This window comes from Sus scrofa, chromosome X (assembly GCF_054392235.1).
Source record: "Sus scrofa isolate SSC_HxYL_T2T_F1_AM1 chromosome X, Sscrofa_HxYL_maternal_Yorkshire_Landrace_v2.0, whole genome shotgun sequence".
NCBI classification, from domain to species: domain Eukaryota; kingdom Metazoa; phylum Chordata; class Mammalia; order Artiodactyla; family Suidae; genus Sus; species Sus scrofa.
In genome coordinates, this window is record NC_139401.1 from 72,020,156 (window position 1) to 72,035,523 (window position 15,368).

At 39.8% G+C, this 15,368-nt stretch overlaps 1 pseudogene; it reads right to left on the bottom strand.

Moving 5' to 3' along the window:
- Positions 1 to 11,332: 11,332 nt before the first annotated feature.
- On the bottom strand, positions 11,333 to 11,646 carry LOC100517742 (cytochrome c pseudogene; annotated as a pseudogene).
- Positions 11,647 to 15,368: the final 3,722 nt, after the last annotated feature.

Below are 15,368 nucleotides of genomic sequence, written 5' to 3' on the forward strand. Positions count from 1 at the left end.
TGGCCAGCCTCCCTTTTCCATTTGCGCCTTGACTAACGTCAGGAGAAGGATGAGCAGTGATAGCAACATCTCAGGTGAGGTTTCAAAACCTTCAAGACAAAACCAAAACAAAACAAGATACCTGAAAACCTTCCTGTTGGAGAATGCTTGCCGGGTTAAGGCTTTAAAGGCCCTGCTAAGTTTCAAAAACGGATGAGAGAGCTGCCTCTTTAACAAATTTGGCTAGGACCAGCCAGCCCTACTTGTTTAAAAGCTTCCTTTTCATAAATGTGACCACTAGTTGTGGAAATGAATTATGAGTAAGGCATGAAAGGCAAGGCGCTTGAGGACAAGGTTTAAATCAAATTGCTAGCATAAATAGGATCGTGTACAGTTTAAGAAATCTGAAAATATCCGTACAGGCAGTTTTCCCTCTGGAAAGATGAGAAATAGGCTGAGTCATCTTTGGCATATTGTACCTATTGGCCTCAAATGACCCCCAGCTTTTCATTGTCAGCACCCTTCCCCCAGCCCCCAGTCCTGTCTGTAAACTGAAGTGCTGCCATTACTTCAATATTATTTGCTTCACCCTCACCCAGTCAAAATTTCAATCTCTTTCCAGTTATTATCACCAGTAAGAAAAAAATTGAGATTAATTTAGTCCATCCTAAAGTGCCAGTGACCTTAGATCTTGCAAAGAATATTTTTAAATCCAAATAACTTTATTGAAATGAAAAACAGGCCACATGGGAGTTCCCATCGTGGCGTAGCGGAAGTGAATCCAACTAGGAACCATGAGGTTGCAGGTTTGATCCCTGGCCTCGCTCAGTGGGTTAAGGATCCAGTGTTGCCGTGAGCTGTGGTATAGGTTGCAGATGCAGCTCGGATCCCATGTTGCTGTGGCTGTGGTATAGGCCAGCAGCTGTAGCTCCGATTCGACCCCTAGCCAAGGAACCTCCATATGCCATGAGTGTGGCCCTAAAAAGCAAAAAAAAAAAAAAAAAAAAAAAAAACAGGCCATGTGGAATAAGTTATTTTGGGGCAAGTACAACCCAGGATCAGCTCTCCTAAGCTCTTCTGCTTCCTTGCAGTTTTTTACCTTTCACTTTTGCATCCACCATTTCTTTAAAAGCACCACATCTCCATAGTGATGGAAAGAGCATTGATTTTGGAGCCCACCAGACCTATTTGCAAAATCCCAGCTCTGCCATGTATTAGCTAGGTAACTTTCTTAGTTCCCCATTGCTGCTGTAACAGATTACAACAAACTGCATCTTAGAATGAATTTATTATCTTACAGTGCTGGAGATCAGAAGTTTGAAATGTGTCTCAGGGCTGAAATTGGGATTGTCAGCAGGGCTGTATTCCTTCTGTAGGCTCTAGGGGGAATCTAGTTCCTTGCCAATTTCAGCTTCTAGATGCTGCCTACATTCCTTGGCTTATGGCCTCTTTTTCATATCACTCCAACCTCTGTTTCTATCATCACATTTTCTACTTTTACCTGTGACTCTTCTGCCTTCCTCTTATAATGACCCATATGATTACATTGAGTCCACTCAGATAATTCCGAGTAACTTCACCATTTCAAGATCCTTAACTTAATCATACCTGCAAAGTCCTGTTTGCCATGTAAAGTAACATATTCACTGGTTCTGGGAATTAGGACATGAGCATCATTGAGGGGCCACTACAGTGTCCATGGGCAAGTTGCTTAACCCGATCAAAGCTTAGTTTCTCCAAGTACAAAATGAGGATAATACCTTGAAGAATTGTGAGACAGTGGTAATGGAGGTAATATTTCTAAAACAAAAACAGAGTGATGCATGGTTGCTATTGTTATTTCTTTGGGCTAAGCATAGGGATAGAAGGACAGACTCACCACAGCCACTTGGGTATGTAGGTCAGCTATTGGTCTGGAGCTGCCTGAGTTGTTTTAATTTTCTATTTTGACGAGAGCTGCTTTTGCCTATAGGAATGCTCTATATGGTATGATTTAAGGAACACCAAAATAGCAGCCTGTTTGCCCTCAAATAATCCTTATACCAATCACAGTCCTTTGTGTCCTTAAATTTAGCAATGTTAGCCTTACCACTTCCTCTGTAATTGTTACTTTTCACGTTTGTGCCAGTTCAGCTAAAATGACACTCCCATATTGAGGCATAGTCCTTACATTTAGGACCATGGCAAAGTTAGGCAAAGTTCTTGTTTCAAAGAGTCACAGTGAACTAGCTGCCTGAGTTCAAAATTAATTACTCTGTTCTTTATTAGGTTGAGCCACTGGCAGTAATAGTTTACTGGCTGAGTATATTTTGGCTATATTGTCTGAGACCAGGCTTCAGTAATACCTTAAAACTAGGCTTTACTCAAAGTGTGGTCCCCAGAAAACAAGCATCAGCATCACCTAGGAGCTTATGAGAAATGGCAACTATCTGGACCATCCCAGACCTGCTGAATCAGAATCTGCATTTTAACAGGATCCACAGGTGATTTGTATGTACATTAAAATATGAAAAGCACTGCCTTAAAAATGTTTATTTTCAATCTTCTTTGGAATGAGTTGGAAATGAGTATGAATCTATCAAGGACTCACACTTAATAGCTACTCACCTTTTTTCCTCTTTCTCCAATAAACTCTTCCTCCAATAAACTTAAATTTAAATTTTGCCCAGACACCTGTTTAAATAAAAGTTTCTTTACTCATTCATTCATCCATGCATTCATACATTCAACAAATATTTATTGACTGTTGCTGTGGATGAGGCACTGTTGTAAATGCTGATGGTGACAATGATGAATAAAACATAAAGACCAGAAACCACAAGCAAAAACTTCCCCCAGGGAACTTAGATTCTGATGTGAGAAAACAGATGGCAAACAAAATATTTAACATATTTGGTCATAATGATCACTATGAAAAAAACAGAGAAGGGGAGATAAGTGGGTATTGGGGAGGGGACCTGCAATTTAAAATAAAGTTGTCACCTAAAGAATGGGAGAAAATCTTTGCAAACAAAACAACAAAGAATTAATCTCCCCAAATTAAAAACATCTCATACAACTGTATACCAAAAAAACCTAGACAACCCAATTGAAAAATGGGCAGAAGACCTGAATAGACATTTCTCCAAAGAAGACATATGGATGGCCAAAAAGCATGTGAAAATATGTTAAATATCACTAATTATTAGAGAAATGCAAATCAAGACTACAATGAGGTATCATCTCACACCAGTCAGAATGGCCATCATCAAAAAGTCTACAAATAGGGAAATCCTGATGTGGCTCGGTGGTAAGGAACCTGACCAGTATCCGTGAGGATGCAGGTTCAATCCCTGGCCTTGCTTAGTGGGTTAAGGATCTGGCATCACTCTGAGTTGTATTGTAGGTCACAGACATGGCTCAGATTCCGTGTGGCTGTGGCTGTGGCATAGGCATGCAGCTGCAGCTCTGATTAAACCCCTAGCCTGGGAACTTCCATATGCAAAGGGTGCATCCCTTAAAAGACAAAAAAAAAAAAAAAAAAAAAAGTCTACAAATAATAAATGCTGGAGAGTGTGGAGAAAAGGGAACACTCCTTTTGGTGGGAAACGTAAGCTGCTGCAAACCCTATGGAGAACAGTATGGAGATTTCTTAAAAAACTAAAAACTATAGTATGATCCATCAATCCCTCTCCTTGCATATATTTGGAGAAAACCATAATTTGAAAAGATCCATGATCATCAATGTTCATAGCATCACTATTTTTACAATAGCCAAGACATGGAGGCAACTAAAATGTTCAACAGAGGATTGGATAGGAGTTCCCACCATGGCACAGTGGATTAAGAATCCAACTGCAGCACCTCAGGTCGCTACAGAGGAGTGGGTTTGATCCTTGGCTGGGCACAGTGGGTTAAAGAATCCCATGCTCAGGTTATATCTGTGGCTTAGATTTGATCCCTTGCCCAGGGACCTCTGATTGCCATGGGCATGACCAAAAAAAAAAAAAAAATATATATATATATATATATATATGAATGCAAAGCAGACACAGACTCACAGATAGAAAACAACCTTGTGACCCAGACACTTATGGTCAATTCTTCTTCCACAAAAGAGGCAAGAATATAAAATGGGAAAAAGACAGTCTCTTCAGCAAGTGGTGCTGGGAAAACTGGACAGCTGCATGTACATCAATGAAACCAGAACGCAACCTCATACCAACTCAAAATGGCTTAAAGACTTGAACATAGACAAGACACCATCAAACTTCTAGAAGAGAACATAGGCAAAAATTCTCTGACAACATCTGTACAAATATTTTCTTAGGTCAGTATCCCAAGGCCACAGAAATAAAAACAAAAATAAACCAATGGGACTTAAACTTACAGGCTTTTGCACAGCAAAGGAAACCATTTAAAAAAACCCAAAAGACAACCTACAGAATGGGAGAAAATAGTTTCAAATGATGAAACTGAAAAGGGCTTAATCTGTAAAATATATGAACAACTTCTACAACTCAACAGCAAAAAAACCAACAATCCAGTTGAAAACTGGGCAGAAGACCTGAATATCTTCTCTAAAGAAGATATGTAGATGGCCAACAGATGCATGAAAAAATGCTTAACATCACTAATCATTAGAGAAATGCAAATCAAAACTACAATGAGGTACCATCTTGCACCAGTCAGAATGGCCATCATTGACAAGTCAACAAATAACAAATGCTGGAGAGGATGTGGAGAAACGGTACCCTCCTACACTGCTGATGGGAATGTGATTGGTACAACCACTATGGAAAACAGTATGCAGGTACCTCAGAAAACTCGGTAGAACTACCATATGATCCAGCAATCCCACTCTTGGTTTCTCCTTCAAATCTGAATGAGAGCCTTGCTGGGTAGAGTAATCTTGGTTGGAGGTTTTTCCTTTCATCACGTTAACTATATCATGCCACTCCATTCTGGCTTGCAGGGTTTCTGTTGAAAAATATGCCGATAACCTTATCGGGGTTCCCTCGCATGTGATTTGTTTCTTTTCCCTAGCTGCTTTCAAGATTTTCTCTTTGTCTTTAATTTTGGTCAGTTTGATTAATATGTGTCTCAGTGTATTCCTCCTTGGGTTTATTTTATATGGTACTCATTGTGCTTCCTGGATTTGAGTGAGTGGTTCCTTTCCCATGTTAGGGAAGTTTTTGGCTATTATCTCTTGGAATAGTTTTTCTGTCTCCTTCTCTCTCTCTTCTCCTTCTGGCACCCCTATAATACGGATGTTGGTGCGTTTAACGTTGTCCCAGAGTTCTCTGAGACTCTCTTCATTTGTTTTCAATCTTTTTTCTCTTTTCTGTTCTGCATCCGTAATTTCCACTAATCTGTCCTCCACCTTGCTTATTCGTTCTTCTGCCTCCTGTATTCTGCCATTGGCTGCTTCTAGTGAATTTTTTATTTCAGTTATTGTATTTTGCATCTCTTCTTGTTTAAGTTTTATATCTTGTATCTCTTTGGTCAGTGTTTCCTGTAAGTTATGCATCTTTGCCTCCAGTTTATTTCCAATGTCTTGCATCATCTTCAGCATCAATGGTCTAAAATCTCTTTCCTGGAGGCCAAGAATCTCCTGATCACTTAGCTGATATTCTGGGGTTTTGTCTTTCTCCCTCATCTGAGTTATAGTTCTCTGTCTTTTCATTTTTATAGGTTTTTGGTGTGGTGACCTTCTTACAGATAATAGAGTTGTAGCCTCTCTTACTTCTGATGTCTGCCCCCCTGTGGCTGAAGTCAGTATGGGGGCTTGGTGTAGGCTTCCTGATGGGAGGGACTGATGCCTGCCCCCTGGTAGGTGGAGACAATTGTAATCCCTCTGGTGTGTTGGGCTTTGTGTCTGGATGGGATTAGAGGCAGCTGTGTGCCTGAGGGGTCTTTAGGTAGCCTGTTTACTGAGGGGTGGGGCTGTGATCCCATCTGGGTTGCAGCAATCCCACTCTTGGGCATATATCCAAACAAAACTTTCATTGAAAAAGATACATGCACCCATATGTTCATTGCAGCACTATTTGCAATAACCAATACATGAAAATGACCTAAATGTCTGTGGACAGATGAATGGATTAAGAAGATGTATATATGCACAATGGAATACTACTCAGCCATAAAAATGAACAAAATAATGCCATTTGAAGCAACAAGAATGGAATTATAGACTTTCATACTAAGTGAAGTAAGAAAGAGAAAGACAAATACGATATGATATAACATATCTGGAATCTAATATATGGCACAAATGAACCTATCTACAGAAAGGAAACAAACTCATGAACTTGGAGAAGAGATTGTGGTTGCCAAGGGGGAGGGGAAGGGGATGGGATGTACTGGGAGTTTGGGTGTTAGTAGGTGCAACTATTGCATTTGGTGTGGATAAGCAATGACATCATGCTGTATAACACAGGGAACTATATCTAGTAACTTGTGCTGGAACATGATGGGGGATGTGAGAAAAAGAATGAGTGTGTGTGTGTGTGTGTGTGTGTGTGTGTGTGTATACATATATACATGCATGCCTGCATCAATTTGCTGTACAGCAGAAATTGACAGAACATTGTAAGTTAACTATAATAAAAAAATAAAAATCTTAAGAAAAGAGAAAACAACCTTGTTGTTACCAAAGGGGAAAGGAGAAGGAGTAGGGACAAATTAAGGTCTAGGATTAGAAGATACAAATTATTATGTATAAAGTAGATAAGCGACTAGGATATATTGTATAGCATGGAAATTATAGCTATTATCTCTTAATAACCCGTAATGGGGTTTAATCTGAAAAAATACTGAATCACCTTACTGTACACCTGAAAATAATATAATATTTTAAATCAACAGTGCTCAACTAAAATGAACTGATATAAAACTTTTTAGAAGAGGAGTTCCCTGATGGTGCAGTGGGTTAAGGATCTGGCATTGTCTCTGCTGTGGTTCATGTCTCTGCTGTGGTGTGGGTTCGATCCCTGGCTTGGGAACTTCCACATGCTATAAGTGCAGCCAAAAAGAAAAAGGAAAAAACTCAGGGTCTGGTGGATATAAATAGCAATAATGCTAAAGGATATGTTCACCCAAGGCTGCTGCTCACTCCTATTCCACAGGGCTCAGACTGTTGCCATTCATAAGCAGCTCTTACAGCCTGTGGGTGTAGTCATGTCTTGTACAAGCACTGTGGGCTCCAAAACAGCTTGTGGGCAGTAGTTTTTCAGCTGTAGGTAAAGCTTGTGAAAGTTGGTGTAAATAAAGAAGCTAATAACTGGGAGAACAAAGATTTCAAGGATCATACCATTCGAAGATTTCAATATTTGTATATAACATTTAAGTAAGCACATAGATGCTTTTTAAAAAAAATTTATTAAAGTATAGTTGACTTAAAGTGTTCTTTAGGAGTTCCTGTCGTGGCGCAGTGGTTAACGAATCCGACTAGGAACCATGAGGTTGCGGGTTCGGTCCCTGCCCTTGCTCAGTGGGTTAACGATCCGGCGTTGCCGTGAGCTGTGGTGTAGGTTGCAGACGCGGCTCGGATCCTGCGTTGCTGTGGCTCTGGTGTAGGCCGGTGGCTACAGCTCCGATTCAACCCCTAGCCTGGGAACCTCCATATGCCGCGGGAGCGGCCCAAGAAATAACAACAACAACAACAACAAAAGACAAAAAGACAAAATACAAAAAAAAAAAAAAAAAAAGTGTTCTTTAAATTTCTGTTGTACAGCAAAATGACCCAGTCATACATATATGTACATTCTTTTTTTTTTCATAATATCTTCCATCATGTCCTTCCCCAAAAGATTGGACATAGTTCCCTGTGCTGTACTGTGGGGACTCCACAGCTTATCCATTCCAAATGTTAACAGTTATCATCTACTAACCACAAACTCCCCACCCATCCCACTTCTTCCCACCTCCCCCTTGGCAAGCACAAGTCTGTTTTCCATATCTGTGAGTCTGTTTCTGTTTTATAGATAGGTTCATTTGTGCCATATATTAGATTCCAGATGTGTGATATCATTTGGTATTTGTCTTTCTCTTTCTGACTAACTTCACTTAGTATGAGAGTCTCTAGATCCATCCGTGTTTCTACAAATGGCATTATTTTGTTCTTTTTTTTGGCCGAGTAGTATTCCATTGTGTATATATACCACTCTTCTTTTTTTTTCATAATATAAACATCAAATTTTATTTATGTAAACATACAGATAATTTCTAAAAGATAATTTCATTTCTCTTTTGTCCATGAAATAGTTTTTAAAAATTCCAACGAAACAGAGAGGAATGTTGAAACTTCTGAGTAAATTTGTGAATGAGTCTATTTCTTCCTGTAGTTCTACCAGTTTTTTTTTTCCCACTGTACAGCATGGGGATCAAGTTGTCCTTACATGTATACATTTTTTCCCACCCTTTGTTCTGTTGCAATATAACTATCTAGACATAGTTCTTGATGCTACTCAGCAGGATCTCCATGTAAATCCATTCCAAGTTGTATCTGATAACCCCAATCTCCCAATCCCTCTCATTCCCTCCCTCTCATATCAGGCAGCCACAAGTCTATTCTCCAAGTCCATGATTTTCTTTTCTGTGTAAATGTTCATTTGTGCTGGATATTAGATTCCAGTTACAGGAGTTCCCGTCGTGGCGCAGTGGTTAACGAATCCGACTAGGAACCATGAGGTTGCGGGTTCGGTCCCTGCCCTTGCTCAGTGGGTTAATGATCCGGCGTTGCCGTGAGCTGTGGTGTAGGTTGCAGACGCGGCTCGGATCCTGCGTTGCTGTGGCTCTGGTGTAGGCCGGTGGCTACAGCTCCGATTCAACCCCTAGCCTGGGAACCTCCATATGCCGCGGGAGCGGCCCAAGAAATAGCAACAACAACAACAACAAAAGACAAAAAGACAAAAGACAAAAAAAAAAAAAAAGATTCCAGTTACAAGTGATATCATATGGTATTTGTCTTTGTCTTTCTGACTCATTTCACTCAGTATGAGAGTCTCTAGTTTCATCCATGTTGCTGCAAATGGCATGATGTCATTATTTTTTATGGATGAGTAGTATTCCATTGTGTATATATACCACATCTTCCTAATCCAACCATCTGTTGATGGACATTTGGGTTGTTTCCATGTCCTGGCTATTGTGAATAGTGCTGCAACGAACATGCCGGTGCATGTGTCTTTTTAAAGTAGAGTCTTGTCCAGATATATGCCCAAGAGTGGGATTGCGGGGTCATATGGAAGTTCTATGTATAGATTTCTAAGGTATCTCCAAACTGTTCTCCATAGTGGCTGTACCAGTTTACATTCCCACCAACAGTGCAGGAGGGTTCCCTTTTCTCCACAGCCCCTCCAGCACTTGTTATTTGTGGACTTACTAATGAGGGCTGTTCTGACTTATACCACATCTTCTTAATCCATTAGTCTGTCCATGGACTTTTAGGTTGTTTCCATGTCTTGGCTATTGAGAATAGTGCTGCAATTAACATACGAGTGCATGTATCTTTTTGAATGAATGTTTTGCCTGATTTTATGCCCAAGAGTAAGATTGCTGGGTCATATAGTAGTTCTATATTTAGTTTTCTGGGGTACCTCTTTACTGTTTTCCATAGTGGTTGTACCAATTTACATTTCCACCAACAGTGTAGGAGGGTGCCGTTTTCTCCACATCCTCTCCAGCCTTTGTTATTTGTTGACTTGTTAAAGATGGCCATTCTGACTGGTGCAAGGTGGTAACTCATTGTAGTTTTGATTTGCATTTCTCTAATGATTAGTGATGTTGAGCATTTTTTCATGCGTTTTTTATTTTTTTCAAATGAAGCCACTCTTAATTTGCCACTTAGAGATAACCATAGTTACATTGTGGTACATATCCTTGCAGTTTTTTTCCTATGGGTATATATAAAGCTAAACAGAAATGGCTGAGTGATGATGGAAATAAAAATGAAAAACTGATTTTGCTTTCTTTTTTTTTTTTTTTTGTCTATTTGCTATTTCTTGGGCCACTCCCGTGGCATATGGAGGTTCCCAGGCTAGGGGTCGAATTGGAACTGTATCCACAGGCCTACACCAGAGCCACAGCAACGCGGGATCTGAGCCGCGTCTGCAACCTACACCACAGCTCACGGCAACGCCAGATTCTTAACCCACTGAGCAAGGGCAGGGACCGAACCTGCAACCTCATGGTTCCTAGTTGGATTCGTTAACCACTGCGCCACGACGGGAACTCCTGCTTTCTTTTTTTAAATAATTTTTATTTTTTCCATTATAGTTGGTTTACAGCATTCTGTCAATTTTCTGCTGTACAACAAAGTGACCCAGTCACACACACACACACACACACACACACACACACACACACACACACACGCATACACATACATTCTTTTTCTCACATTATCCTCCATCATGTTCCATCACAAGTGACTAGATAGAGTTCCTTATGCTATACAGCAGGATCTCATTGCTTATACACTCCAAATGCAATATCTTTTTTTAATCTGATTTTGTTTTTAATTCTTAAGCGTTATGATCAGATAATTTACACATCTGTGCTGATGGTATAGCTCCTGTACTTTACACCTTCCATGAGTTGACAAAAGCACCATTATCAATCACACATATCCAGTAGTTCTACAGTTGTGTTTTTAAATACCAATTTAAAAGAAACTCCTGAATTCCAAGCAAAGTTTGCTAACATATCTTGACACGCTCAATTTTAAAAGCACCTGATCTTAAAGATCATCTATAAAATGTGAGAAATGCTAGATATTCTTTACTTGATGCTGTACATAAACCTCACTAAAATGCCTTTCAATAAGTAAAAGGCAGTATTTGAGATATGATAATTTTAACGAAATTGGCATAGTTAAGACCAAAAAGATAAAGTGGGCATTGTCAGTTTATCTTCAGCTCATGCCTTAACAGGCTAGTGAACACAATTTGAAGCAAAGGTGAACCTTGCTCTATTCTATGAGATAGTGAAGGGATCTTCTCAGTATTTACATTACATTAATATAACCAGTTACAGAAATCTAAATATAAAACCAATCTCCTATAGGTTCTGAGAAGGTATTCACCATCTTCCTGAAAACTTAACACTCCATATTCAAATTTAATCATCTCTGTAGAAGGGGAAAACAGTGATAGTACTTGTTGAACTGGAATTACTACTAAAATTCAAAAAGCTGACCGAATTCATTTAGCCACCAACAAGTCTTATTTAAATCACAGCCCTCTAACAGAAACATTCCATCAGCCATACATGATCTGAATTCCAGTGTATGAGATAAATTTAAATATGGTACACATATAAAAGTCATGAAACATTTTGGTCTTGTAATAAATAAGGTGGTGGTCAACTTTTACTCATTAGTAGATTTTTGAGATAAGCTACCAAGTCTTCCCTTTCTCCTGCCTTCTTAATGCCAGCGAAGATCATTTTTGTTCCAGGGATGTACTTCTTGTGTTTCTCCAGGTACTCCATCAGCTTCTCTCCCCAGGTGATACCTTTGTTCTTGTTGGCATCAGTGTAAGTGAATCCAGGAGCCTGACCTGTCTTCTGCCCGAACAGACCATGGAGGTTTGGACCAGTCTTGTGCTTGCCTCCCTTTTCTACAGTATGGCACTGGGCACACTTCTGAATAAAAATCTTCTTACCCTTCTCAACATCATCCATTTTAAAATCGTTCTTTTGCTGAGCACAACAGACAAGTGGCCACTCGCAAGCTGGACATCCCGCTCTCTGATTTTACTTTTTTTTTGTTTGTTTGTTTGTTTTTTCTTTTTAGGACCGCACCCATGGCATATGGAAGTTCCCAGGCTAGGGTCATATCGGAGCTGCAGCTGCCCACCTACACCACAGCCACAGCAATGCCGGGATCCTAGTCACGTCTTCAACCTAAACCACAACTCAGGGCAACTCCAGATCCTTAACACACTGAGTGAGGCCAGGGATCAAACCCACATCCCCATGAATCCTAGTCAGGTTCGTTAACTACTGATCCATGAAGGGAACTCCTGATTTTGCTTTCTTGTAAAAATTTTTTAAAATAAGAGTTGTAAGTAAGATATATGACATGATGATTTGATATACATTTACACAGTGTGATGATTACTGCAGTCCAGCTAATTAACATACCTTCTCCTCACAGTTACCATTGGTGTGTGTATGTAATGAGAGCACCTGAAATCCATTCAGCATATTTTCAGTATTTAATATAGTATTAACTATAGTCATCATGCTGTGCATTAGATCTCTAAATTTATCCTACATAAGAGCAATTCTGGACCCTTTGACTAACAGGCACCATTCCCTCCACCTCCCCACCCCTGGTAACCAGCGTTCTACTCCTGAACAGTAACTAATTTTTAACTCTCTGAAAGCAGTCATTCTACCCAAAGAACTTTACCCTCTGAAATTCATTGGCTTAGGTAGCTGTAGCATTTTGCATTAGAAAAGCAGCTCTGGGGAGTTGGCTCAGTGGTTAATGAATTTATTTGAATTCAATTGCATAATTTCAGTTTGACTGTTTTTGAATCTTGAATTTTATTTACCGTATTTTCCAGTCTTGTGTCATCAGCAAATTGATGAGCAAACTTTCAGCCTTCAAACTTCCTGAGAAAAATATTGTGGAGTTCCCTGATGACCTAGCAGTTAAGGATCCTGTATTGTCACTGCAGTGCCTTGGGTCACTGCTGTGGTGTGGGTTTGACCCCTGGCCTGGGAACTTCTGTGTGCCATGGGCATTGCCCTCAATTTTTTTTTTTAAATGTTGATTTAAGAAGGACCTGACAATGAAGCCACTAAAGACCTTTTCCAGACTGAGACTGCTATGTAACTTAATGAAATGTTTGTGCATTTGAATCCCCTATCCTATACCAAATATCTCACTAGCTTGGCCACAGGACTTATCAGATGCCTTCTTGAGGTCAAGATTCATGCCAACTATATTGTTTTCTACGGTTGCTGTAATAAATCACTATAATTGCTTGGCTTAAGTCAACGCAGTTTATTATCTCACAGATAAGTAGGTCAGAAGTCCAACACAGATCTCCCAGGCTAAGCTCAAAGTGTCCACAGGGCTGCCTTTCCTTTTAGAGGCTGTAGGGGAGAATCCATTCCCTTGCTTATTTTAGTTATTGTCAGAATTAAATTCCTTTTTTTTTTTTTTTTTTTTTTTGCATTTTAGGGCTGCACCCACAGCATGTGGAAGTTCCCAGGCTAGGGGTCGAATCGGAGCTGCAGCTGCCAGCCAATACCACAACCACAGCAACGCGGGATCTGAGCTGCGTCTGTGACCTACAGCACAACTCACAGCAACGCCAGATCCTTAACCCACTGAGCAAAGCCAGGGATTGAACCTGCATCCTCAAGGATACTAGGTGGGTTCGTTTCCACTGAGCCAATGGGAATTCCTCAATTCCTTTTTGTTGTAGGTCTAAGGTCTCATTTCCTTGCTGCTTGTCAGTTGATGGTCACTCTAGCTTCTAAAGATCGGCCATATTCCTTGGATCATGTCTCCCTTTCTCCATCTTCAAAGCCTGCAATGTTTGTCAAGCCCCACTTATGCTTAAAAACTCTCCTGCCTCTTCCTTCCTTCCCTCCCTCCTTCCCTCTTTCTTTCTCTTTTTCTCTTTCTCTCTCTTTCATTTTTGGCCTCCCCATGGCATATTGAGTTCCGGGCCAGGGATCAGATCTGAGCCACAGATTTGACCTATGCCACAGTTGCTGCAACGCAGGATCCTTTAACCCACCGTGCTGGGCCGGGGATCAAACCTGAGTCCTGGTGCTATGGAGATGCCTCTGATCCTGTTGCACCACAGCATGAACTCCTCTCCTGCCTCTTATGACACCTATCTCTTTTCCTCTGGAGGGTGGAAAGGTTTTCCAGCCTCTAAGGACTCATGTGATTACAATGGGCCCACAAAGATAATCCGGGATAATGTCCCTAGTTTAAAGTCAGCTGAGGAGTTCCCTGGTGGTGCAGTGGGTTAAGGATCTGGCATTGTCACTGCTGTGCCATGTGTTTGATCCCTGGCCTGGGAATTTCCACATGCCACAGTTGCAGCCAATAAAATAAAATGAAATAAATTGTAGAGTCCAAATTTGTTTTTAAAATTCTTTATTAAAGTATAGTTGATTTACATTGTTGTGTCAGTTTCTGCTGTACAGCAAAGTGACCCAGTCATACATACATATGCATTCCCTTTCTTATATTATCTTCCATTATGGTCTATCCCAAGAGAGTGGATATAGTTCCCTGTACTATACAGTAGGATCATTGCTTGTTATCCCTCTTATCCCTTTGTCATATCTTCCCTTCATTCCTATCTTCTAGCAACCACTCACCTATTCTTCTTTTTCTTTTTTTTGAAATTTTATTTTTATTTTTTTTTACAGAATAAAATACATGCATTTAAGCACAATTACATTCACACAGATTTTTTTTTTTTTTGTCTTTTTTTTTGCTATTTCTTTGGGCTGCTCCCGCGGCATATGGAGGTTCCCAGGCTAGGGGTTGAATCGGAGCTGTAGCCACTGGCCTCCGCCAGAGCCACAGCAACGCAGGATCCGAGCCATGTCTGCAACCTACACCACAGCTCATGGCAACGCCGGATCGTTAACCCACTGAGCAAGGGCAGGGACCGAACCTGCAACCTCATGGTTCCCAGTCGGATTCATTAACCACTGCGCCACGATGGGAACTCCTCACACAGATTTTTATATCAGGGATCTTAAGAAACAGATTATGTGACTCCCTCTGGAGAAGTGGAATGGAAAATATGCTGAGACAAATAGGAAATTTATTCTATTCTTTATCCCATTTCGTATGGCTTTCATCCTTACTATTTAGTATTATCTATTACATTTCAATTTTTCTTTAACAATTAGCTTTATATTAAAATTGTGTATATTATGCAACTAAAATTTATAAAGAAGAAAGCCTTATATACCATTAAATATTTTATATAGCATAATAAAAAGAATAACTTAACTGGTAAGACTAATAAAAATATTATACCCTCTGAAAATAAGTAAAATATAAAATGCATAAATTGGTTAAAAAACAGTGTAACTGTATAAATATGTCCTCACAATTTGTTACATCTTATTGATTCTTCAGTATAGGCATTACACCATTCTAGGTGATGTGATAAACAAGACATTATAGACCTTACATTGTACCATGGAGAGAAATGGTTATTAATAATACAATTGTAGAACTGTATTATTTAATTGTACAGTTGCATTATTTAATTATAATTATCATAAATTCTTTGATGGAGAGGAAATCAGAATCAGATCTAAGAAGACTTCAGCTTTCCAATAATGATGTTGAATGACCCCCTTCATGGTGGATTATGCACTTATTAACTATGAGATATATTTCTTCTCCA